We start from the raw sequence: 24,078 nt of genomic DNA on the forward strand, positions 1-24,078 counted from the left end.
TCTCAGAGAAAAAGGAAAAAAAAATAAAAGAAGTTTCTCTCTAGCGCCAACCCCATACTGCCCCCTCCCACCAAAAGAGAGATGGAGAATTTTAGAAACAGGGGTTTATTCACAGCGTTTAACTAAAAGCAGACTTCCTCTGGATTAGAACTACAATTTAGAAACTGTATGAAATGTCGGATGATAATCTAGTTTCTTACACACACTGCTGATTTTATTGCATACTTTGTAGTCTTTATCCTCCTATAAAAAGTTACCCTTTCTAGGTTTAGATAATTCTCAAACATAAAAAGTAGCCATTCACTTTTTCTTGAAATAAAAAGGCAAAGTGGTTTGCAATAAACATTTGAAGTTCCACAGACATTCACTACACACACACACACACACACACACCTATGTATGTATATGTGCACACGAGAGAAGAGGGGGAGAGAGAGAGGGAGAGAAATAGTAGTAGCCAATACTTACTGAGGACTCTCAAAATGCTAAAGTTCTAGAATTACTTGTCAATATTTAAAGTGTCACCGCAAAAGTCCTGTTTAAAAGTTGGCACAAGTGGCTTATGTTTAAATTCTGAACTTCACACAGACATTTCAGCCTGCTTTAGAAGCGGGTTCCAATTTAAGCTCCATATTGACCTAACAGCTAACCTTCCTAAACCTCATTTTTCTGATCTCAAAAATGGGACAATATTCTGTATCTCTCAGGGAAGCTGGGAGCATTAAATACATATATTTTTTAACATTTTGAAAACGGTTGTCAAGGTGCCTAGAACACAGTGGGTGCTTTAAGAGAGCTGGTTCCCTTCCTGTGTCCTGTGTGTTATTTGTTATTAAACTTAGAAATTAAAGAAAATCAGCCTGTCCTGTGGATCTGGCCCTGAGTTTCAGATTTGTTTTAATGAAGGGAAATAAGCACCTGTTCACCTTATTTCCAAAAAATGCAACGACTACGCTTGAAATATCAAAATGCCAGGGCGCCTGGGTGGCTCAGTCGGTTAAGCGGCCGACTTCAGCTCAGGTCATGATCTCGCGGTCCATGAGCTCAAGCCCCGCATGGGGCTCTGTGCTGACCACTCAGAGCCTGGAGCCTGTTTCAGATTCTGTGTCTCCCTCTCTCTCTGATCCTCCCCCATTCATGCTCTGTCTCTCTCTGTCTCAAAAATAAATAAACGTTAAAAAAAATTAAAAAAAAAAAGAAATATCAAAATGCCATTTCGAAGGGCTCATCCCCGTGGAACAGCCCCCCTACTCCCTTCCCCAAATATCACACCCAGAAAGAAGGGTTGTAAATAATTCTGTTCTTCAAACTTAGGAAGAGTAAAAATGCATTTCTATAGCTATACTCGTAAATTCAACTTACTTTTCTTACTCAGGGTTCAAGCGGATTAAGATACTTCAATGGCTACCATTCTCGTAGGAAGAACCTTCAACTGTGGATTTTGAAGGTACCTACCAACTGCGTTGGCAGTAGCTGAAGTTACGATCAGTTTGCAGTGCGTTCTGGGGGTGGCTTTGTGACAATGCCAACTGGGCAGCACTTTTGAAGGCTCCAGCCAAGGGTAGCAAATGGATAGCCCTCAGTTCCCCTCTTCCCACCTTGCCCGTCCACAGCAGGCATGACTAATCAATCCTAGCACTTTCTCCCTATGAATCTAGACTTGGCACTGGAAGACTTCTCAAAACAAGGTTCCAGGCAGGCAGCCACCACCAACTGATCAGAGTTCCCTTGTGAGTTGAAACCACCCCCAGACTAGGCTAAAGGTTACCTTTGAATTACTTACGAAAAAAGGGGGGCAGAAGGGGTGTGCGCTTGCTGAAAAAATTAATAGTCTTAGCGTCATTCTAATGGGATTATTTACCCTACTTATGAGACCAAACTTCCCAGGCATTTCATTACCATTCATTTAGATATAAATACCTGTAAAACTACTTATAAATCATTCTTATCTCTTCATTAATAAGAACTTCTTAAGAGCCATTATGAGAAATACTCTTGGCCGGTACAAATTGCTGTATGTTGGTATAATTAATAAAAGTGTACATCTTTATGCATAGCCTATAATTCAGGCTCTTTAGTAATTACATTGAAATGAAGTTTTATTTTATTTCAATTTCATTTTCTATAGTAGTGGATACATGGACGCCCACCCCAGTGCAGACCTGGGGTATCTTTCACGCAGATGAGCCTCTGTTTTTATAGGCAGTGTAAAGATGTACCCAGAACTGATTTCTTCAAAACAAGCACCCGTGAAACAAATGTCTGATTCTTTGGCCAGTGTGCATCAGCAGCAAAACAAACAGGCCATTATATTCGTGGCAAAGAATGAGATCGCAAAGTCAATGAGGAACAAGGCACATTATCAGCTGGTCTACATTGTAAAACAATGGCACAAAAGGGCTGTTAATACACGAAAAAGCCAGAGTTTCATGGTTCTCAGCGAACTTCAAGGGTTCGTGGGACCATCCTGAATATAAGTTGACTTGTCTCTATTAGTTTCCAGATTTTTCTTAGCTTTTCTGATCATGTTCAGTTTGGCAGTATTATTGGGCACTGGTGCCCTTTTCCCTGTGTATCCCTCAATTTGTTGCTTTCGAAATTACAGCCGTGTTTACTCAGGAGAGCTGAAAAAAAAAGTCACGCAGGCAAACTTCAATTCATTACAAAGATCTTCACAAGTGGGGTTTTCCTTGGGGCGTGTGGTAATATTTGAAACAAACTGAACAGAACTAAATAATCACATTGGAATTTTACAGGCATTTCTATGACCTAATCCTGTAAATCAGCCTTTAAACTATGAGGAATTTTGAAACCGCCATGATCCGATGTCATGTGAGATGAATTGTAGTTTTATTTCGTCATTTTAGCCAGCGGGGAGGGCAAAATACTATCCACGCTGTGGCCAAGAGAAGGGTGTGGTTCTCTTTCTTGCCTTTTTGATGCTGTGGGAGACAGAGATGTAAAGAGAACAGGCAGGGATCTTCAGAGAAGTTTGCACTCTACCTCCCCCCCCCCTTTTTTTTCCTTGCTGCTTCTGATGAATGATAACAAAACAAGATCTATGCCGGAGGATAAAAAATCTCCCTAAATATCCAGCCGTAGCCATGCTGAATAACACAGTTTTGCTTCCGTGCGTACATATTATGCTGTTTGCTGGCAAATTAAATCTTAATTCATGTGTTTTTCCCTTGAAGGGTAGGGAGGAAAAAAGCAAAAAAAAACCCCAAAAAACAAAAAAAAAAAAAAACACAAAAACACGCAAAAAAAACCAAGAAAACAAAAAAAGCCCTAACTGCCTATTAGTTTTAGTTTACAGATGAGACTTGATAAGCCTCAAAAGCCACTAATTAGAAGGCACATGCTAATTAGAAGGAGATTGTGACACCCTTCGCCCCTTTCTTTGCTTGCTGTTGTCTGGAGCATCTCCACTGCCTTGAGAGCCGCTCACCCTCCCGGCCCATGGTGCCCCCTCTACTCTAGTCCTCATGTCCTTGGAGTTGATCTTGTTGCTGTTGTGCCTCACCAGAACATGATTTAAGGACCCCAATTTTTCATCCTCCAGAGTCAACTGAAAATCCGTCTACCTAAACCGCAGTGGAACCTGAGATGTTCAAGAAGCACAGTGCGCTTTCTGGAGGGCTTTCTTTCCTACATTCACCGCGCACGCCCGCCACTGGCCACTGCCCCAGACGGTCACCTGGGGGAGGATGGAGGGAGGACGCCTGAAGCATACCATAGCTCTGGGGGTTGAGGCAGAGGCGGGGGAGAGAGCACGATGGACGCTCCTTCACGGGAGCACATCGCTGGACCCCATGTCCAGCGTGGAGCCCTACTTGGGCCTGCGCTTTGCCTTCTGTGGGCACTGCTTTCAGAGATGACGTCAATAGAAAGGACTCCATGATACATGCCACTTACAGTAGCATCCCCACAAATCCAAGCTCAACTGTACTCAAACTGTCAATCAGGCAACACAAAGGAGGAAAAAAAAAAAACCAAACCCACAAGTCCCGATCATTCCAAGCTTTTAAACAATGCATAGGTGCCCCCCCCGCCCCCACCCCAGGGGCTCAGTGGTGCCAGGGAAATTTCCATTTCTTATGATGTTTACTGAAATGAATGCTCTTCTTCTAGATCCTAAAGTCTTTGGGGGCTGGGAACGTCATGCCTGTTTCTGTGTTCCCCATGAGGCACCAGGCCGCACCAGGCTGTACCCTAGAGAATCGAAAGCTCATGGTCAGGATTGTATTTTGGATAGAAGCTGGCAGGTAGCAAGACTGTTGATGCCACCATTGTCTAGCTGAGACGCCTGCATGTAAAACCCGTCTGAGCCCAGCAAGAAGCCTTGTCCCAGTTGGCCTGGCCCACCCCAGGAAGCCAAAAAGGGCCCCAGAGAGGAGTGGCTCTGCCAGGCTGAGCCTCAGCTGCCTGATGGAGCCTGAAGAATGAATGAGCTTTACCCAAAAAAGTACCCGAACATTTGAGCCAAGTGCCTGCTCCCCACCTTCTCCTAGATCCATATACCTTAAAGCACAAGCAAGAGCATAAGGAATCGCCCTTTGGGTCCCCAAGGACACATCTTGTGATAGAAGTTTCTAGAAGTCTAAGAATGTGGGTAGTTTTGCTAAAATCCTACCGGTTTCACTGCAGCCAACCCTGGCTTGAGAAAGACACTCTCCAGGTTGTGGGAACACAGGCCCGGCCTTGCCTTGTAGCTTCAGGAGGCATCGGACGTGTCCTGAATCAGGCAATTTCCTTTCTGTGGAACCCCATGTGTGCACACAATACGAGCTCATTTCCTCCTATTGGCTTTTGTTTGAACAGTTTCCTCTGATACGGGATGTCTTCCGCTCTCCTTGGCTGTTACCTAAATCCAGGCATCCTTCTCAGTTCAAGACCCACTCCAATGGGAATTCGGCCCGACCGGCCACATTCTGATGGCCTCTCCCTCCCTCCTGCCTTAGATTAATTGTTAAGTGTCTGGGGCCCCCAACCCAAACAGGGCTAGTCTCAGGGGTCCCCCACTGGCTTTCTCAGTGAGTGCCTGTGTGCGTGCACACGTGTGTCCTAACTCCTCACGGCGATCGCTGGCTACCCATCAACTTTGTTTTGCTTGCTTTACGGAGCATCAGTGCACCAGCAGACGGCTGGATTTTAATCAATGCTTTCTGAGCGGAGGGAATGAGCATTTTGAAAATGATTCATAATGGATTTGAAGATTTGCAGATATCCCTTGATTTGGAAGCATTTAGAAATCTTCCCCAACTGCAAGCTGAAACGGAGACTTTTCCATCCCAGAGTACCATACATTTCTCTTTGTACTCCCTCCTCTATTTTTGAATTTCTTTTTCACTCTTCTGTCCTTAGGTTTTCCCGTGGGCCGATCAAATCAACAGACTCCACACCACCCTTCTTTCCTCTGTGTTTGTGTGTGACCCAAATCTCATGACCCGGGGCACCAGCAAGCACCTAACTTGTGAAAGCATCTCTGCTGTCGAAGGGTTCTCGTGGGGGGAAAACAGGACATGCCACATCGAGTCTTCCAGCACAGGCAACTGGGTCACTAGGGCCAGGAAGGAAGGAACGCACGGTTGCAGGAAACACCTTGCAGCAAATCCTTGCTTATTTGTTCTCTGAGCAACAAAGGGCCAACCTTTCTCCGGGGACCAGAAGGCCAGGACAGACTGGCAGATGTCAGGAGTGTTTCTTGGCCCCCGAGGAAATCCATTCATTTATTCATTCACTTCCAAAAGTTTAAGTTCAGGAGTTTGGTCCCAATGTGAGCCAGTTACCATCTGCTCGAATGACCTAAAAACGGCCCGAGTGGGGACAGAATCAATTTTATCTGCCGAAACAGCTCAAGGCATGGGCTGTCACAGGGTCGGGTCAAGTGCTCCATTTTCACACATGCACTGTATGAAGCTTTCTGAATGTGGCCTGGTCCTCCTGTTGTCAAAAGCAACCGCACTCCTCTGGTTTAGGGAAATATGCCTCACTGTCTTACCACCCCTACCAAACGTAAGTGTGCCCAGAAGTCCGGCCTAAAATTATTTTGAGGAACAGCCTTCTTGCATTTTGTGGCAAAACCGGGAATGTCTTTGTGAGCGATACAAGACTGTAAGAAACTGCAGAAACAGTCATGATGGAGTCGCTGCTCCTTCTGGAATTGTCTAGAAGGTCCGCGGCATTCCTTGGGGACCATTCCCCAGTAGCTTCGTGTTGGGTCAAAGAAATATAGCCAAAACTATGTGTTCTTTATTCTGTGCAGGATAGAAAGTTCTTGGCATGGGTGATCCCCTTTAAGCCTAATCGTCACCCAGAGAAGTATTATTAAGTGCATTTTTTCAAAAAGTTGAGATTCAGGTACAAGTTAAACTTTGCCTGAAATGGAGCCTGTAGTCTGTGAAACAGCCGGGATCTGAGTGCAGGGTTTAAATGGTCTCTTTAACCCCTGGGCCCAGAGGTCTATTAGTCATTTGTGTTCACATCACTCTGTTTCTGTAATAAATGTAGATTCCTGGGCCCTGTCCCACACATCTCAAGTGAGCATCTCAGGGGCCACGGCCTAGGAATCTGTCACCTGCTTTTTAAACAAGCTTCCTGAGAATTTGTGCAGCCAATGAAACCGGCGTTTGGAGTAACTGGTAAGGGCTTTGAAATGGGTTGGGAAGGAAACCACACTTCTTTCTTCTCTAGGAGCTGGAGGTGGGTGGGGCAGCGAACGCAGAAGAGAAATAGGACCTTGTCCTATGGCTGTAGGAGCTCATTCTGGCCTCGACTGGGGGCATGCTTGTCCTTCACTTAGTTTTCAGGTGGCCCTCAAGGGTAAATAAATAGGCCAATCCATCCTGTGAGATGTGCTGGATACAGCGTGCAACTGAACGTCAGCAGAGGTATGTGTCCTACAGCAATTAAGCAACTAAAATGTCCTGTGAAAGTTAAGGGGCTCCAAATCCCTCCTCCATGTGTGTGTTTTGTTCTAAGTCTCTGACCGCCCATTGCCTTCATCAACTAACTACTCTGAGGCTTAAATGCAAAAAAACAACCCTTGGCCGAAGGGGCTGGGGCTTAGCTGGCCTCTCTTTCAGTACTAAAGTACAGCTACACAGACGTGTGTGCAGTCTCCTGGGGGCAGAACACATACCCTCTTCATCCGGGATAGAAACTTCTGGGTGCATTTGGGTGGAGGATGGACTGTGAGTTTCTGTAAGTATGACTCACAGCTAATAATCATCTATACAAATGCCTGTCTCACTAATAAAACACTTCAATCATTCCACTGCATTCCATGCACATTTAGTGAACATCTACTACCTACCAGGTTCAAGTTGAAAATGCATGGGGGAGTGGGATGATAAGGAAGCTTTACAAGTGGCATCTATATTGGCAGGTTGTTATTTAGGGGAAGAGTGCCAGGCCCGTGATTATCCTTTTGCTGACCCGAAGCAAAATGAGGGGAAAAGCTAAGGAAAATGATAAAAAGACAGAAGAACAACAAAAAGCTTCGATGTAACACTTTGGAAAGAAGCCACAGTCGAGCAGGTGCCATGTCATAGAGAAGCCTGCAATGAGGTAAAGCCTATCTCTCACTAATAACTGGGGATCGATGCCGTATATCGGTAACCCCACTACAGTTACTTTGAATAGAGCAGGATACATTTCAAGGCAAAGGCTTCTGGGACTCTCCCTGGAGAAGCATTTGGTCCTCAACTTACTCCTTCCTTCCAATTTATCAGATGCTTTTCACCTTTCCTGTTAGAGCAGAATCAGACCTGTTCCCACAAATTTTCAAAAACCGGGTGGTTTCATCCTATCCATCACTCTGCCAGCCTAGTCAACCTCCCCTCAGTCCCACACGGTCTCACCTTAGCCCTGATTTCTCTCCGGCTTCCCTCCGTCATCCCTTCGACTGCTTTAAATATCCCACTCCCTCTGAATGATTTCACCTCCACTGTCCTGGCACCTTGCCTTTCAGCCTCCCAGTCGCCACCCTCCAGCTGTCTCCCAAAGGTCAGGGTGCCGTCTTAACTTCCGCACGTCAAGGTACCAGACTGAGTCCTCATTGTCACTGAACTTTCTTTCTTTCCCATTAGCACTTGGTTTTAGAAGAACCGAATACTCATCCATATTACATCACCCGCCCACGTTATTTCTAGGACATAGTGAACAGCATGATGGCTTCTCACAGATCCAAGGGCATTGAGAGACGCCCTGAGGCCCACACACCTGTCCCAAGAACACCTGCTGTCTCTGCAAATCTCTTTGCTTTCAGATTCCCTGCCACCGGGAGTGTGCCTAGGAGATCGCCTCAAATGTAAGTGCTCCCCAAGGCTGTGCCATCAACCATTTTCTAGTTCTCCGAGGGAACCCCTTAGCTATCTCAAACTCCTTTATGATTTCAAATTCCACTCCTCTGTGGATGAGTCCCCAATGGACTCCCAGCTCTGCACTCTATGGAAGCCCAGACCTATACTTCCATGAGAACATTCCAACTTCAAACTTCCAGTGACCAGAACCAATCTCATATCTTTCCCCATCCTTCCTGCATGTGTCTGTCTCCGGTGTCATGAATGTTTCTGTCACTGAAGTTCATGGTCTCCGGGTCATCCCGGACTTCCCTCCCTTTCCCTTGGCTTCCAAGGGTCCTGCCCCAGCAGCTGGGAAGCCACTCCTGTATGAGTGCATGACCCCTGCCGGATCCTTGTCACCTGCTCTCTCCTCCATGACTTCCTGGGTGCCCACAGCTCTCAGCTCTAAGCTGTACTCACAGAATTATCTCCCCAAGCAGTGTCTGACGTCTCCCCCCGCTCCCCCACTCACCTGTTCACAAACATTTGGTGGCTCTCCGCCGTACTTGGAATAAAGTTCAAAATTCAAAGTTTGGCATTCAGGGTCCTCCACAATTGAGGCATAATCATGCCAAACATTTTAGCTGTGCTCCCATGAATATTCTCTGGATTCTGCCCTATTCTCCAGAGAAACCTGCATGGGTGCTTTCCTTCACAGGCCGTGTCAGAGGCTGCCTCCTCCAAGAAGACTTCCCTGCTTCACCTGCACAGCAGGAGTCTACTGACAAGGAACCTTATACCGCCCTTGTGGCACGAATTACCTTCACCGTTGCGGTTTATTTATACATCTTATCTGTCGCACCAGAGAACAAATTCCATGACAGGAAAAGAAATGAGGAAAATTTAAGACATATTTCCTCAACCTTTCACACGGTACTTTTTTTTTTTTCTGCAAATTTTTCTTTTGCCAAGAAAACTTCACTAAATAGAATGTGTTTGCCCCGGCAGAACAAGTAAAGATTAAGTGAATGATGATCAGCCTGTTGACACAGGGCTTTCACTGTGTGCAGGGCACTTCTGGTATCTTGTGGCCCCAAATCTAAACAAAAATCCTGAAACACGGAATGATCACCTTGATTGACTGGGCCAATCAGGAGATCAAAGTTCCAAGTGACTTGTGACTTTTGTTCATCCTAAGTAGGGGAAGCCAGGATTCAAATCCCTGTGGATGGCCCGCAAGCTGTACATTCTTGCCATCCTTAGTCACTCTTATTTATTTTTTGAGACCTGCACTCCCTTGACTTATACGCACTCCCACAAATCTAGGGTTACACGGGAAGAAAGGGCAAACGGTGCGGCCATCTGCGGTCCTCACACAGTTCCTTCCCTCCACTGGTCTTGTTTGCCAAATAGGATTAAAAAAAAGAACCCCAAAACACTTTAAGCACGACTTGCACGTGTTTGTAAGACATAAAACATAAGCACAGGAGGAGAAAAGGACATGCTTTGTAAACCATACCAAAGTGGCACTATTATTATGGTTATTATTTGATGTGGATGATGATGATCTCCTTTTCAAGTCTGAATGTGAAGCATGAACTTCCCCCTGGCCCGGGGGTAGGATGCGATGGTGCTTCAGGGACCTCACTAGTCGTGGGAACAGAGCCCACTGCTAGAGCCCAGAAAGAGGGGAGAACAGATAAAGAGGGGGCGGGGCCGCAGTGAGAAAAGGATATGGGGTGCCGTCCCACCCACTTCCCTTTATCTTACAATAGACAGTGCCGGGTAGCCAGCTACACTTTTAAACATTTTATTAAAAACAGAAAGATCACACATCCTAAGTGTCCAGTCACTGGATTTTCACAAAGTGAACACATCTGTGTGACCCACCCTCAGACCGAGGAATAACGTATTAGCAGGACCCTGAGAACCCCTGTCGCCAAAGGGTGACCCCTCTCTTGAACTAGCTACTACATCTCACTAGCTGGCTACATCTTAAATTAACCCTTTGACTGTTGTGGAGAGGACGGCAGTGGGTTCTTGGAGAAGCCCTGTCTGGCAGCAATTGCCATTTCAAAGCAGGGGGTAAAAAAAGTGTGTGTGTGTGTGTGTGTGTGTGTGAGAGAGAGAGAGAGAGAGAGAGAGAGAGAGAGAGAAATTTTGCATGTAGGAGAAAAGTGTTTCTAATTTTCAATCCTGAAAATGTGAAGGGAAGAAGGAAGATGGGAAGAAGGGAAATAAGTCAGTAAATGCAGTCTCTTTCTGCGTCCCCCACTAGAAGCTGAAAGGCTCCAGCGATGTGCCATTTTGAGAAAGGAAGCAAACAGAATGGCCCTTCTCTACCTGCCTCAGCCTCCAGCCAGAGCAGATCAGCTCCTGTGCCTGTAGCCTTCAAATATAGGGCTAGGTCGGCGGTGATTATTTGATAGCACAGTGTTCACTAGAAGCCTGATATTCTGTGGAACATATGGTTTTGATTTTGGTGGGTTTTTTTTTTTTTCTTCTGTTTTTAGCCAGTGAGCAAGATGGAGAGTGTCACAAACCTAACTCCAGAAGGTGCTGGGATTTGCCAAACTGTAAAGGGAAACTAACGCCCGAGCCCATGTCCCTCCCGCTTTCGCAGCTGGGGGGGGGGGGGGGGCCTCGGGGGAGACACAGAGGGCCGGGATGGAACTGCACTGACCGGATCTACGACAGAGACTCCCTACCGTTGACAAAGCACAGAGCCCAAGTCGTGACTCTCTGCACTAATTGTCAGCCTGGAAGGAAGAGATCAGAACATCAAATAAAAATCCACAGGCACACAACCATTAACTCAAGACCCAACATGTATCTGGCTAAGAAGACTAATGCTGACTCCGGTTTCCACCATGTTTTAAACAGCAACGTTCTCCAACTTCCCATCTTGGGTTATCGGCTGCCAACATTTCCCAAAATAAGCACTCCTCTCAATTACTTTTTCTGATCAATTATTTAGCACGGTCTGGGCCATACGACATCAATCTTACCCCGAGTGGGAAGAAATTTATGCTCCCTCGTGGTCAGCTAGAAAACTTGTAGTTTTAATTAAAAAGGCACATTTTCAGCATGGACGAGAGTGCTGGCTGGGTTTATGGACATTAGTAAAACTAGTAGTAAAGAGAGAGAAAAAAAAAAGGTAGAGTCGAGGCCTGGGGATCTTTAGGTTAAATATCAACCTGGGAATTTTCCTAAGAGAATCTGGAAGGCTTTTCTCAACTCATGTTTGAGAGCCCTTGAACGGGCTTTTCTCTAGATGAAAACCTGGCCAGCTAGTCGGGAAACAGTTGACCAGCCCTTCCTTTGTTTGCACAGGGTGTCCCTGAGTAGGCCCCGGGCGGAACTGAAGGAGAAAATCCTTCCTGGTTTCTCCCTCTCTAAGGAAGGAGGACAGGTTAGTGCAGCTCGCTGTCGACTGGAGCTGGGATTAATTAGTTCCTTCGGTGACCTTGGCATCTGCTGATGGCGGAATATGTCTCCAAGCTGTGGAGGGGCTGTGCTCAGCCACGGAGGGACTCAGGAGGACCAAGAGCCACGGCGACAACGATCACCATTTTGTTGAGTCCCAAACCAGAAACAACACAACAAAAGAACACCCCGAACAAGTGCTTTAGGTCTAAAAGCCGCTTTAGTGTGGTATTCAAATTGTGTGGATTATCTGTCTGTGTCTGTATACACACTAATCTAGATCTGTTGTTGTGTGTGTACATATCAATGTATATATCTGTGTGCATATATCTATCTGTGTATGTATATTAATCTAAATACATAATATATATTAACCTAAATCTCTACCTAACTTTATCTGTATATACAAATATTTATCTGTAACTATCTACATATATTAATCTAAATCTGGGTCTACGGCTCTATATGTGTTTATGTATATATTAATGTCTTTCTCTACCTGTCTACATACATATATATCCATCTAAATCAATCTGTCTATCCATCATCCTATGGGTGGTTTTGCAAGTCAATGCCCAGCATCTTGCCAGGTATTTCCAAAGGCGTCTATAGCCTCTTGTTGGGATTGACAAAAATTTTTAAGCATCCCACGCCATTGGGGAAGATGTCTGACCTTCCTCACTTCACCTGCACAGAGCTGAGGGAACACGGCGTGCCCCACCCCTTTCTCTAACACAGCTGGTTCAAGGTTCAAGTAGGATAGCGATGTGGGTCAACGTGAGAAACTCAGAGCGACCCAAGAGAAACTCAGAGCGGGCTAAGTTGCATAAATAAATGTATTACATCCTAAATAAGGGAGCTGCCAGCTGCTCCTATGAGAGGCAGCCTGATTGCCATCTTTCAATATATGAAGAGACTCACCCACTGAAGAAGCATCTGGGTCACTCCAAAGGCCCAGACGAGGGCCGGAGAGTGAAGGTCACTGGAGTCACATTTCGTCTCAGCACAAGGCTGAATTTTACAACAGAATGTTATAGTTCGTAAGCACTCTGGGGCAGTGATTGTCCAGTCAACAGAGGGGAAAGAAGCCATGAGAACCTGGGTAGCAGGGCTGTGGTGGGGGGTAGACATGAGCTGTGCTAGACAATCCCTCCAATTCCTCCCAATTTGGGATTGCCTCTGATCTTCACCTTATGTTTGTGGGTTTTTTAAGTCGGGAGGAGGGGCTATTAGGGTCTCGAGTGTGTGAGGAGCCCCTCCTGAGGCCCTGAGGCATCTCCCCAAGCTCCCGCAGCCCCAACACCTGAGCACCAGCAGAACAGAGAGGTGCAGGTGAGCAGATCACAGGGAGTAAGGAGTTAAGGAGACCAAAGTTCTTGGTGGGTCCCTGCAGCCCCAGAGGCAGCTAGTTCCCTTTGATCCTGACTCTTAATTGCAGCCTACTAGCAAACAGGGAACTTGAAAGAAAAGAAACAGGGAAACTCTGGAGATAGGGTTTGTTTTGTTTCCTGAGGGGATGGTCTTTGTGGTGGCTGCCAGGAAGCTGATACTTTAGGGCTGGAAGGATGGGCTTCCTAAGGGGGCAAATAAATAGACCTTTCTATCAGCTAAGAGCCAGGTGTGAGTGGAACCCCAGGAGCAGTGGGCAACTATGTGTGCCCGTTAGCAGGGGTGCCCGGGAGAGATGCCTCGGCAGAGAGAAGAGCAAGAGAAAAGAGACGATGGGCTGGCTCAGGAGCAGGCCAAGCAAGAAACAGGATGGTGGGTACACGCACTAGAAACAAGCAGCACGGGCCTCGGCAGAGGATGGGAGACACGCATGTGAGAGAAGAGGGAAGGCGGGGGACAAGAAAAGCGGTTTCTAAGAACTTTCACAGAGCACAGCAAAGCCACAACACAACACATCTCCCTCTTGTACATGCCCCACAGCCGATAATGGGCTTTTACATATGTTATCTATTTAAGGTATCAATAAGTTGACATCTTTAGGTCTTTAAGCTTCTTACACACACACACACACACACACACACACACACACACACACACGAGATTCAAGCGTAAAGAAAAGGCCAACGAATGACAACAAATAACGGAGAGAAGGCTCTGGCCACCCCTGGCGATTTATCAGGTCCCTTTGGGAAGGGGAGCTCCTGGCTGAAACTGAACTCATGCCCGAACAGTATGCCACTAATTGCTTGTTTGTGTTCTGTCTTACACACAAGTGTAAGTGGAGTGAATTCGGCTAGCAGTATGTGCAAATGTAAGACAAGTTTTTCTAAAGCAAACCCCCAAGGAAGCACCTTTGGAAAAGGTCGGGCCTTTGGAGACCACCGACTGGGGTTTCACCGCTTGCTCTGTCACTTGTTAGTGTGTGACCCTCGCAAGTAACTCAGCTCCCGGGACTTTATTTTCTTCATAAAAATTCTTCATGGGTCAATGTCCACAAAGCTCCCAGCAGAGGGCTTGGCATATAGCAGGCACTCAATATACTCAACTGACACTCGTTTCCCTTCATTCTTGAAAGGCTATTGGTTAAATTAAAAAATGCAAGAAAACACCAGCCATCTGTGTGTGAACTGAACCAGCATCTGGGCAGGGAAGACTTCCCCCAAATCAGTTTAGCTAGACTCGGCCCAGGAAAGAGGGGCCACGTGCAGATGGACAGGAAAATGAAGCATTCAAGGAAGGAAAGAGAGATGGACACAAAAGAAGGTGTAAGACTTGTGACAAGATACAAAGCTGTCCACAATCAGGCCTGGACATTTCCCTTGAGCCACCACCTTAGACAGCTATCATTTCTAAAACTGTCTTCACTTCTACTGCAAAACATTAAAAGTAGCATTTTTAAACAGATGCGATCTTCATCACCTTTAACACGTCCTCTCTATTCTTCATATTCTTTGGAGAGAATAAGGGAAGAATGACATTCCCTGCACCATGAAGGGAGATGATGAGTTGGTCAGAGTTCCACTACGAGCACGGGGAGACATCCACAGACCAGCTGTCTAAAGCACAGAACTCCTGGAAACAGCCCAAGGCCCTGCCTTTCACCCTTGACTACAGAGGCTTTGGGGCAAGGCCCACGGCATAAGTCAGTTCATCCTCACCCCACTCTGAGCCTGAGCAGTTTGGAAAGGCTTACTGTGTCAAGGAGGTAGGTCCTGGCTCCCAGCCCCAGAGAGCACTCCTTGAAAACCACGCCAGATGCAGTGGTCTGCCGCCATCTACATTTATGTTAGCAAAACTGCCATTGTGCTCTAGAGCTTTGCTGATGAGCAGCGTGTTCATCGTCCGGGAGCTTGTTAGAAATGCAGACTCTCAGGCCCCACTCCAAATCTGTTGAATCAGAATCTCATTTTTAATAAGATTCCCGGCTGATTCCCTATGCACGTGGAAGTCTGAGAAGTGGTGCTATGGTTTACGTACTGCGGGGGTCTGCTATGAGGACGGCAACCGTTTACCCACTTTGAGTGCTTTTCTCATTTTCTCGAGCTCCTAATGGCTGGGTTCGGCAGAGACCTGCTGGATTCAAGAATAAACAGACCTCTGGGTCTGTGAGAATAGGATGACCGGTGTCCAGAGAAATCTCCAATCGCCCTGGAAGTAACATTCTAACCAATGACACCACCCCAAAAGGTGTATTTCAAGATACAGACGCTGAAGTCTTGATAGTTGCTGGTTTTAAGTGTTTTCTTCTGGTTATTACTGAAAATCTATTTTTTAAAAAAAGGCTACCGTATATATGAAAAATGCAGCAGGAAGATCTCCCTATCCATCCAGTATCCTGAGACTCTCACCATTACAGCGAACCAATATTTGCCTTCAAGAGGGCCCTGGCTTGAGCACTCATGCCAAAGAGGGTCAACCATGCGCAGCGGGATAATGCAGTGTGGGAAGCCGCACTGTCATCCCGTGGAACCACGGAGACTGCGGTACGGTGCTTAAGAGTCTTGGAACTCACTTTTTGGTTGACAATTTTGCTCCTTTGGGGCTGTTTATTTTCCCGATTCTTTGCTAGCATTTCTGCTCTTCTAGGCCTCTGGCAGTCCTCCCCCAAGGCCCATCCTTGGTCATCTGCCTGCCTCCATTTATGGTCCCTTTGCCTTGGAGGTTGTCAGCATCCTTGGCTTGGATTATGACTGCAACACAGGTATGTCTCAATTGACATTTGAAGCCCTGCATCTAAGCTGTTCTCCGTTCCCACACTGTCAGATGTCTATGGAATAGCCCACTTGGATGACCCACCATTAGCTAAAACACCACGACCAGAACGCGCCATTCATCATCTTCTTCCGTTCCACCACCCCGCTCCTACTGATTGGTTCCTTTTCCCATCTGCCCCTGTTTTCTGTTAGGGTTCCACTGACATTTTTCCTGATAACTCCAGTGCCATTTTGGCTCTTATAAGCTCTCACTAGTTTCCATTATTTTCTCTTCAAGGACCTTTTGGATTTGCCCTTTCTCTTCTATCCCCACAATGCTATTCTAAGCCCACTTTTTCCCACATCATACCTAGAATATGGCAAAAGATTTTTTTTCCCCCAGTGGCATCATATGTTACAAATTTTCAGATCTCCAGCCCTCTCTTACAAGTTGTAATTGAACACTTTTAAAACACTAGATATGATGTTGTAAGTAACAAAATTAAGCTCGACATAGCTCCTCAGGTCTTCCATATTCGGACTTCCCCCACGTTCTATTTCCCCACTACCCCTATTTCCTACTGCTCCCCAACATCTAATCCCTGCTCTCCAGAGACAAGTTTAAGCTTCCGCACTGCCCCCTACATCACGTCATGCTGTTTCCTCCTCTGAAGATGACTTTCTTTTCTCTAATTCTGACTCCTGTCCTCTCCGAACTTTATTGAACAAATACCCCTACCTGAAAAATATCTTTGAGCAGGCACAACTGTCATGAGGTTGTTACTTATTTATAAATGTTACACTTGCATAACAATGCTAATATGTTACATATATTATCCAACATATGTGAAAATCGACATTTTAAAAGGATGAGCTAAATAATGTATAAGACACAAGTTCAGCTATTCCTTACCTAGTGAATCATCTTGCCCTAGGTCGGGTGTAGACTTCCCACTTTAGGACCACTGATCTGGACAAAATATATCCATTCAGAGCTACAGGATAGAGCTTCCTTCTATAAAGTTATCTACTACTCCAGCCCGAACAAAGTTCTGCTTGCTTGAACAACCAGAGCATTTAAAATTACAACTAGTAAATCACTAATATAATGTATGCTTCACCAATACTTTTTAGTTGATTAATTGAAGTTTGCATCTAGGATGCCAGAAATTTATAGATTTTTAAAATAATTCAATATCTTAATTAAAAATATTACTGTCTTTCCAAAATTGCTTGGGTTGGGCTCTATCCACTGTGCAACATCCATTACAAGAAAACTCCAAGTCAGACTGCAGTGTGACTTCATTTAAAGACTTTTATCTCATTGAATATCATGTGCACAGATTCCCATAGCTTTGAGGACTAGCTTTTCTGCTTTTTTTGGCTACTGAAAAAAAAAAAAAATCTTTGAACACATTGTTTAACCTCACTCAAGTTCAGTTTTTGTTTAAATTATAAAACAGGAACAAGAAGGAAATGTTGGGACCATTAAAGAAGTGATAAAAACTGAAGGGATACGTACCTGTAAGACATCACTGTTATTATCACACCTAGCACTTTGGCGTCATAATATGAACTGTATCAGTCATATCTGGGATCTCTAAAAACAATTGCCCTCCTACCTCCACCTATTTCTTTCTGAAAATGAATGATTTTTATTTTCTCCTTTTCATTTGCTCAGCTGAAAACACGGTGCTGCCTACCCTGTCAGGGTCTGAGCTTACATACTGGCTCTAGCAAGTATTAGCGATGGGCTCACGGGTGTGTTACTGAACCTTTGTGAACTTCTCTCGTTCTATGGACCATCATTAACTTTGCGGGGAGAGCATTAACGTTGTGATATTCTTCAAAGGCTCAAATTAAATGAGATATGTTGTAAAATATTAATTTCTCCCCCACCCCATTAGCAGGCCTAAGAGGACTCAATGAGAAGCTCTCATAGGCAAAAGGAATACTTTGAATTTTGGTTTTTCCCACATGTGCGGGCAATTTACAACCATTAATGAACTTTATGTTCTAGAAGCACCTCCCTGCCATCCATAGCCAAACTTACCTGGCTACTATGTGGCTAGGCTGGTGCACGAACCCAGTATAGGTTTTGTCCCCTGGCGCCTTCTGAACAGTCAGAGCTGAGAAAGCAAAGCCATCAGCCTCTCTTCTTGTTCTGCCTTGGGAACTAGGCTGTCTGCAGTACTGGTTACAAGGAATTGTCCAAGAAAGCTTGTGGGGACAGGAGATAGTGACATGTGTACATGCACCAAGGATACTTAGAAGTTTTTCCTGCTTTTCAAAATTCAAGTCACTAACCACGGGCAAAAATAAATGAATAAAAGTTTTTTGTTTTTTGTTTTTAATCCAGTTTATAACTCATCTGTTCCAGGAGCTTTACCCAGTGCTCTAATTTTAGGCTTCTGGATTTTTTAAACCCTCTTTTTTGAACTGTTAATTGAGATAAGGTCTGTGAAAGCCCTTTGTAAAGTGTAAGAAACTATACATATGTTAATTATTCTTCTGAAGACATTTGTGTGCTGACCTATTCTTATCTTGTTTGTAAGTATCTTGTTCCCCAGCGATCGTGGATTGCAAATGCTTAAGACCCAGGACCTGCAGTGCTGGGTGTTCCTTGCCTCCTCCCTCTGTCCTCTGAGGGGGGCTCACCCGCCCCCCACCCCCACAAGCTCGTACAGCAGCCAGCTGCCTGGATGCTCCTAAACCTTAGAACAGCCCATCTGCCTGCCAAGACTCGTAACTAAAAAGACTTCTTTAGGCTCGTTTACGTCCCTCAGTCTCCCACTCAGTTCTCCACAAAGTGAGTCCTTAACCTTGCAGTTTGTCTGCACCCAGAAAATACAGAGAGATGTTAGAGTAAAGAAAAAAAAAAGTTAGAGTAAAAAGAAAGAAAAAAAGAAAGAAAGAAAGAAAGAAAGAAAGAAAGAAAGAAAGAAAGAAAACAACAAATAAGCAAAGGAAAGCAAAAACTTTGTGTTTAAAAGGGGAAACCGTTTTTTTTTTTTTTTTTTTTTTTAAGTAACTCTGTTTTTAAGGGAAAAAGCGGGGGTAGTTTAATGCTCCAGGGTGGGGAATCAGGTTTCCTTACTGGGACGGGGATGGCGAGATAATTACATCAGGGGCTCCCAGGTACCCCGAGGCTCTGGAGTATGGGAGAGGATCTAGGATTTCCTTTTGGTGACTGGTGTTTAAGGCTTTTTAGATGCGTCCATATTCCCCAGTCACTTTGGGGCTGAATCTCAGCTTGCTGAGACTGGGTGATTGCTCTCAGTGGCCTCTTATTTGGGACTTTCCAGCACATTCTCATAGGTCTATTGCCCATCTTACATCTTTATATGTTATTTAAACAGCACTTATGCTGAGGAAAGTAACAGAGGTGAGGAAAGTGCATATAGACATTTAAAACTCAAAATTCCTTCCCTTATTCTCCCCCCACCAAACACCAAGAACGATCTGAAACCTACAATTAATGCCTGATAGTCAAGGTGAAATTAACATTAACCAATACATTTATTAAAGTCTTTAAAACTTACAATTTTGCATCATTTCTTTCTGCCGCTGATTTTGCACATACACTAAGTCAGGTATTAGGTAATTGACTCGTTTTAACTGAATAGCAAAAGCCAGAGAACCCAAGAGGTGTTTAATAAACACTTGTTGACTGATTGATGGAATATACTGACCTAGCATCTTCTAGACAATGCGTTCTTTGTCAGAGCGCTAAGGTAAGTCGTTGGGTCCACTTTTATTACCAAGCGTTTCTCCCGCGTCAAGGGGAGTGGGCCAGCTGAAAGTTTGTCCACTGGCCTGTGGCTCAGGTTCACAAAAGAAACCCTGGGGCTTTACCTTTCACACCTGTTTTCACTCTCACAACAGAAGCGGGACTAGCCTCGGCTGCCGAGCCTTCAGAGGCACCGACCTGATGCAGACCCAGCCTTGACGCCACCCTGGACTGCTTACTATGAATGTTATCACAGCTGCAACCCCCAGTTTGCACACAAAACCTAAGAAACAACTGAGCTGAGTAAAAAAACCAGGAGAAAAACACTGTATTGTAACTAATTTAAAAGCCCAGCTACGTCTTCCTGCCTCGTTCTTCCGAGAGAAACCAACGCGTGAAATATCAAGTCCCTGGCTCCACGCGGCCAAGCGCAACTCCGCCCATCTGGTTCGGTGGACCATTCCAGAAAGGACGCCTGGGCGCATGACCCCTTTGCTTCTCTCTGAAGCCCCTTCCTCTCTTTCCTTGCCAGGCCTTCGGGCAGACTTTGTGAAAGGAGCGAAGTCCTTTACCCTGTTCCTCTCTGTCCCTGGGGTTCCGTGCTCACCTGGCCTGACTCTGGACCTACAGCTTTGCCTTGACTTTGCTACTGGCTGATGGTTTACACCCCCACCTTTCTCTAATGCCCCTCGCCTCCACTGCCCCCGCTCTCTCGAGCTGCCAGATTTCTCTGCCTGATATGACACAGTAACTGTTTCTGACCCTGTCAGCTTTCAGCTGCAGCTGTACCCAGAGATATTCAAGGCCCCCAAACTATGTTTTCAACAAACATGCCCCACAGTTTTATCACCTTTCATCAGTCAGAATCCTTTACCCCTTGCAACGTTACCAACCTGCTTCTATGCTGACGGTACGTTTTGTCATTTTGGAAAATGTAAACAAATCAATATGCCTTCTTCCCCCCATCTTCTCTCATTATCAGTAAGAAAGTGCAGGAGGAAAGGGAGAGGAAGGGCATGAGAGACTGAGCCTGGTCAGTCTATCGTCAGGAATTCTCTCAAACTCAAATCTAAATGCTTTTCTCCCAATTCTCGCTCGGAATCTTGAGTGCCTGATCTTGAATTTCGATGGCGCTCCCCGAGCGCGGGACTGGCTGGTGGCCATGTGATATTGATTTGTTTTCGCCATAGCAACAGCAAATTAAAACAACTAGCAGAGAGGAGGCAGGCCGGTAACCAGTAAAGCTACATAACCAGTATATTTTGCAAGCGTATTTTCCTCTTTTCCTCATATTCTCTCTCTTATTCAATCTACTCTCACAAATTTAATGCAAAGTCAAAGCAAAAATAGCACTAAATGCTTTGGGCACTACAAGGCCTACGTCTGAAATAGTCTGGTTGGCACAGCTTCTGGTATATTGCATGAGATGGATGGAGAAAATGCAAACAGCAATGCTCTGAATTCCTTGGAAATTTTGTTTGTTGGTTTAAGGATAAATATCCCTAGAAAATTGACCTGAGCACACAGTAGAGTGAAGGGTTCTGGAAATATGACTATTTATCTTAATACCCTAAGGCATTTGCCAACTGTTTCATTAATACGGAGGTTTTATCCCTTTGTACTTTAAATAGCTCATTGTAGCAAGAGACAGATGACTTCTTTTTTTTTTATTTTATTTTATTTTATTTTATTTTATTTTATTTTATTTTATTTATTTTTTTGGTACAAGGTCAAGGCCTCTCAAAATGAATGCTGGAATTATGAGAGAAAAGTGTAGCAAGTATTACTCAGTTCTATTAAGAGAGAGAAGAACGAAGGAGGGTGCCTGCTTAGGGCTACACAAGCAGCTGGAAAGGGAATGTAAACTAGAACCGGGAACTCCCCAGAACTCCGGTCTGTTCGTCTGGAAATTCTCCCTTCAGAGGCCCCATATTAAATGCTACCTTCCCCTGATCTCTCCGACCCAGGTTACCACCTGTGACACAGATTAACAGCCTGCAGTACTGGACTTCCCTTCCTTCAGCCCATCTGCACCAGGCATGGTGCTCTTTATGTAAAAGCAGCTGTTCCCACCATCACGGCCAGCCACGAACTTGGTGGCATAACCTTGGTCCTACACAGTGGCTCCGGGGGAACTGGGAATGAGGCCACAGGCACTATCCACCCAGGTGGCAGTACTGGGCTGTGCCAGGCGAAGTTGGGCCAGAAGCAAAGCCCGTGCTCCGCTCCCCACTGCTCTTCGCCAGGACGGCCAGAACCCTGCAGAGAAACTGCTCGGACCCGCCCGACGTGAGGCAGGTAGGAGATGCCCTATTTACGCTGGAGATGGGTTTAGGGTTTAGAAAGGACAGGCTAAAATATGAAGACATAACTCAAGACCTGCCAAGTGAGAGTCAGAATGTTCCTGGCCAGGACGTAAAGCAATATTCCTCTCCACGAGCCTGAATAAAAGAACACCCAGCAGAAATAGTTGGGGGATGACGTCAGAAGTTCTGGGCTAGTGTCCTGCACTTCTCCTTGAAAGTAAAAACAGTGGGTCTGGAAGAATCTACGTGGCATTGCCCTTATTTAAATGAATATTTGAACTGCTCCTCAGAAAACAGGCAGGATAGCTGAAGAAACTTCATCTTATTTAAAGATTATAAGCATGCCCTCCTTTTTTCCCCCACTTTATTTAGCTCCCCAATGCACATATTACCAAATTAACAAATTGTCTTTCCACTTAACCTTTGTCTTTTAAAAGGACAGTAATGTTTCTCGAAGAGCATTCACGGTAGTAGTGGTTAGGCAAGTCAGATTTTTTTCTTCGCTTCAGTGCTTGCTAACTATTCTAAAAATGTTACACATTTATTGTAAACACATGCTTCCGAGGCCTAACAAAAAAGCACAGTTTCCTCATGCCTGGCAGAAATTTAAAACGGAAAAGGGCAGAAAGAATTCTTTAACAAATATATCATTTCCTTCTCTTGGGCCAAGTGTGTTAAAAATAAATCTCCATCATTTCTCCCTGCTGCTTCTCGGCAAGAAAGTTGATATGGTTCGGCATAGTGAAGACACAGCTTTAAAAGCTAGCCTGCCCTCATTAAATTATTCTGCTGGCTGTGTGTTCTCATTAAAAATGCATAAAGATCAGATAATTGCAGTAAGCATTATTAACCCAGCTTTACTTTTGAATATAATGGTTCCACTTTTAAGCTGGAAACAAAGGCTCAGAAAAAGAAATGTAAACATTGAACTACAGTATCGAAAACTTGTCAGAAAGCTACCTCTTGCTGGCTTGTTAAAAAATGTGCTTTTGAAACTCAAAGCCGTGGCATTATAGGGCTAGGTGGGTCCCTAATTTCTAACACATAGACGTATTTTTGGTTAAACATTCAACCGATGGTTATTTACTATGAAGTTTTCCTTTTCTTCTTCATTACCAGTCCGTTTTCAAATAGCAGGATCAACGTAAACTTTATTTATTCGGGAGCGAACTGGGGCAGTAATGAAAATTTTCTAGAACAAGAACATAAGAACGCTCCCAGGAATTCACAGTTTTTGTTGAGTAATAAAATGGATCTCTTCTTTGAAATAAACACTCGTTTCATGCCTCACCCCAGTCAGGCGGCACAGATTCAAGCTTTTGCCGTTTCTTTCTTTCTTCCTTTTTTTTTTTTTCCCCTCAAATCAAAATGTTACGTAAAACTCCAGGGTCCCCGGCAAGTGTTACATTTGAATTAGTGGAATCCGGTTTCCCTGGCTTCCCTAAGCAACACACATGGAATGCACCATATACTGCAGCAAACTCTTTAAACATTCAAAAAAAAAAAAAAAGGGGGGGGGGGTGATTCTCTTACCTTGTTTAGCTCTGCCTCTTTTTCCCTTTTACAGTAACCCCGGGAACATCTGGCAGAATCCAGCGGCCGAGGCTTCTCCGCTGCATCATGAGGCAGAAATTTCCATGTAAATAGTCCTCATTCCCTGTGTATTGTACTCTGGGAGCCGTCTGCCGTATCTGGAAAATTTTGCCTTCAGATGATGAAGCAAAGACAGTCTAAACTCTGTTGCTGTAAAGCTGCAGCCCTTCCTCCCCACAAATCCCTCCCAGCCGGGGGCAGCCAATCCCCGGGCAGCTCGTCAGCCCTCCTCGTCTGAAACTGGCTCTTATAGGATGAGTGACACAGCAGCACAGCACTTGCGGTGTGTGAAAACAGTGCGTCCATACTGATGAAAGAGGAATTTCCCTCTCCGAAGAAAGCAATCATAGCACCAAGACAAAGTGGCACATAATTGGCAGAGCCGGGAGAGGGGTAGCTGGAGAAAACACCCTCCAAGACAGCCAGCCCAGAGCCTGGGACTGCGCTGTAAAGACTTTCGACGATACCAACTCCGCAGATTCAAAAAAGAAACCCAGGTTGTGCAGGAGAAGCTGAAGTCCTTCTCCCATCTGACAAAGCATGGGTTTGGTTTTTGGGTTTTGGTTTTTGAAAAGGGAGAAACAATTCAGCGTCTG

The 24,078-nt window shown here is 45.1% G+C and overlaps 1 protein-coding gene across 8 annotated transcripts in view; it reads right to left on the minus strand.

Annotated features, from left to right (window-relative positions):
* MBNL2 (muscleblind like splicing regulator 2) overlaps positions 1-23,598 on the minus strand; it is a 158,123-nt gene extending 134,525 nt beyond the window's left edge. For 2 of the 8 annotated variants that reach the window (XM_019444049.2, XM_019444051.2), the window contains exon 1: positions 23,423-23,598. The gene's annotated coding sequence lies outside the window, so the exon portion shown is untranslated. The remainder of the gene's footprint in view (positions 1-23,422) is intronic. The other 6 variants (XM_019444052.2, XM_019444054.2, XM_019444055.2 and 3 more) reach the window with 3 other exon arrangements.
* Between the last annotated feature and the right edge of the window lie 480 nt (positions 23,599-24,078).

This window comes from Panthera pardus, unplaced genomic scaffold, assembly GCF_024362965.1.
Source record: "Panthera pardus isolate Hobbes unplaced genomic scaffold, ASM2436296v1 HiC_scaffold_1, whole genome shotgun sequence".
Lineage (NCBI taxonomy): Eukaryota > Metazoa > Chordata > Mammalia > Carnivora > Felidae > Panthera > Panthera pardus.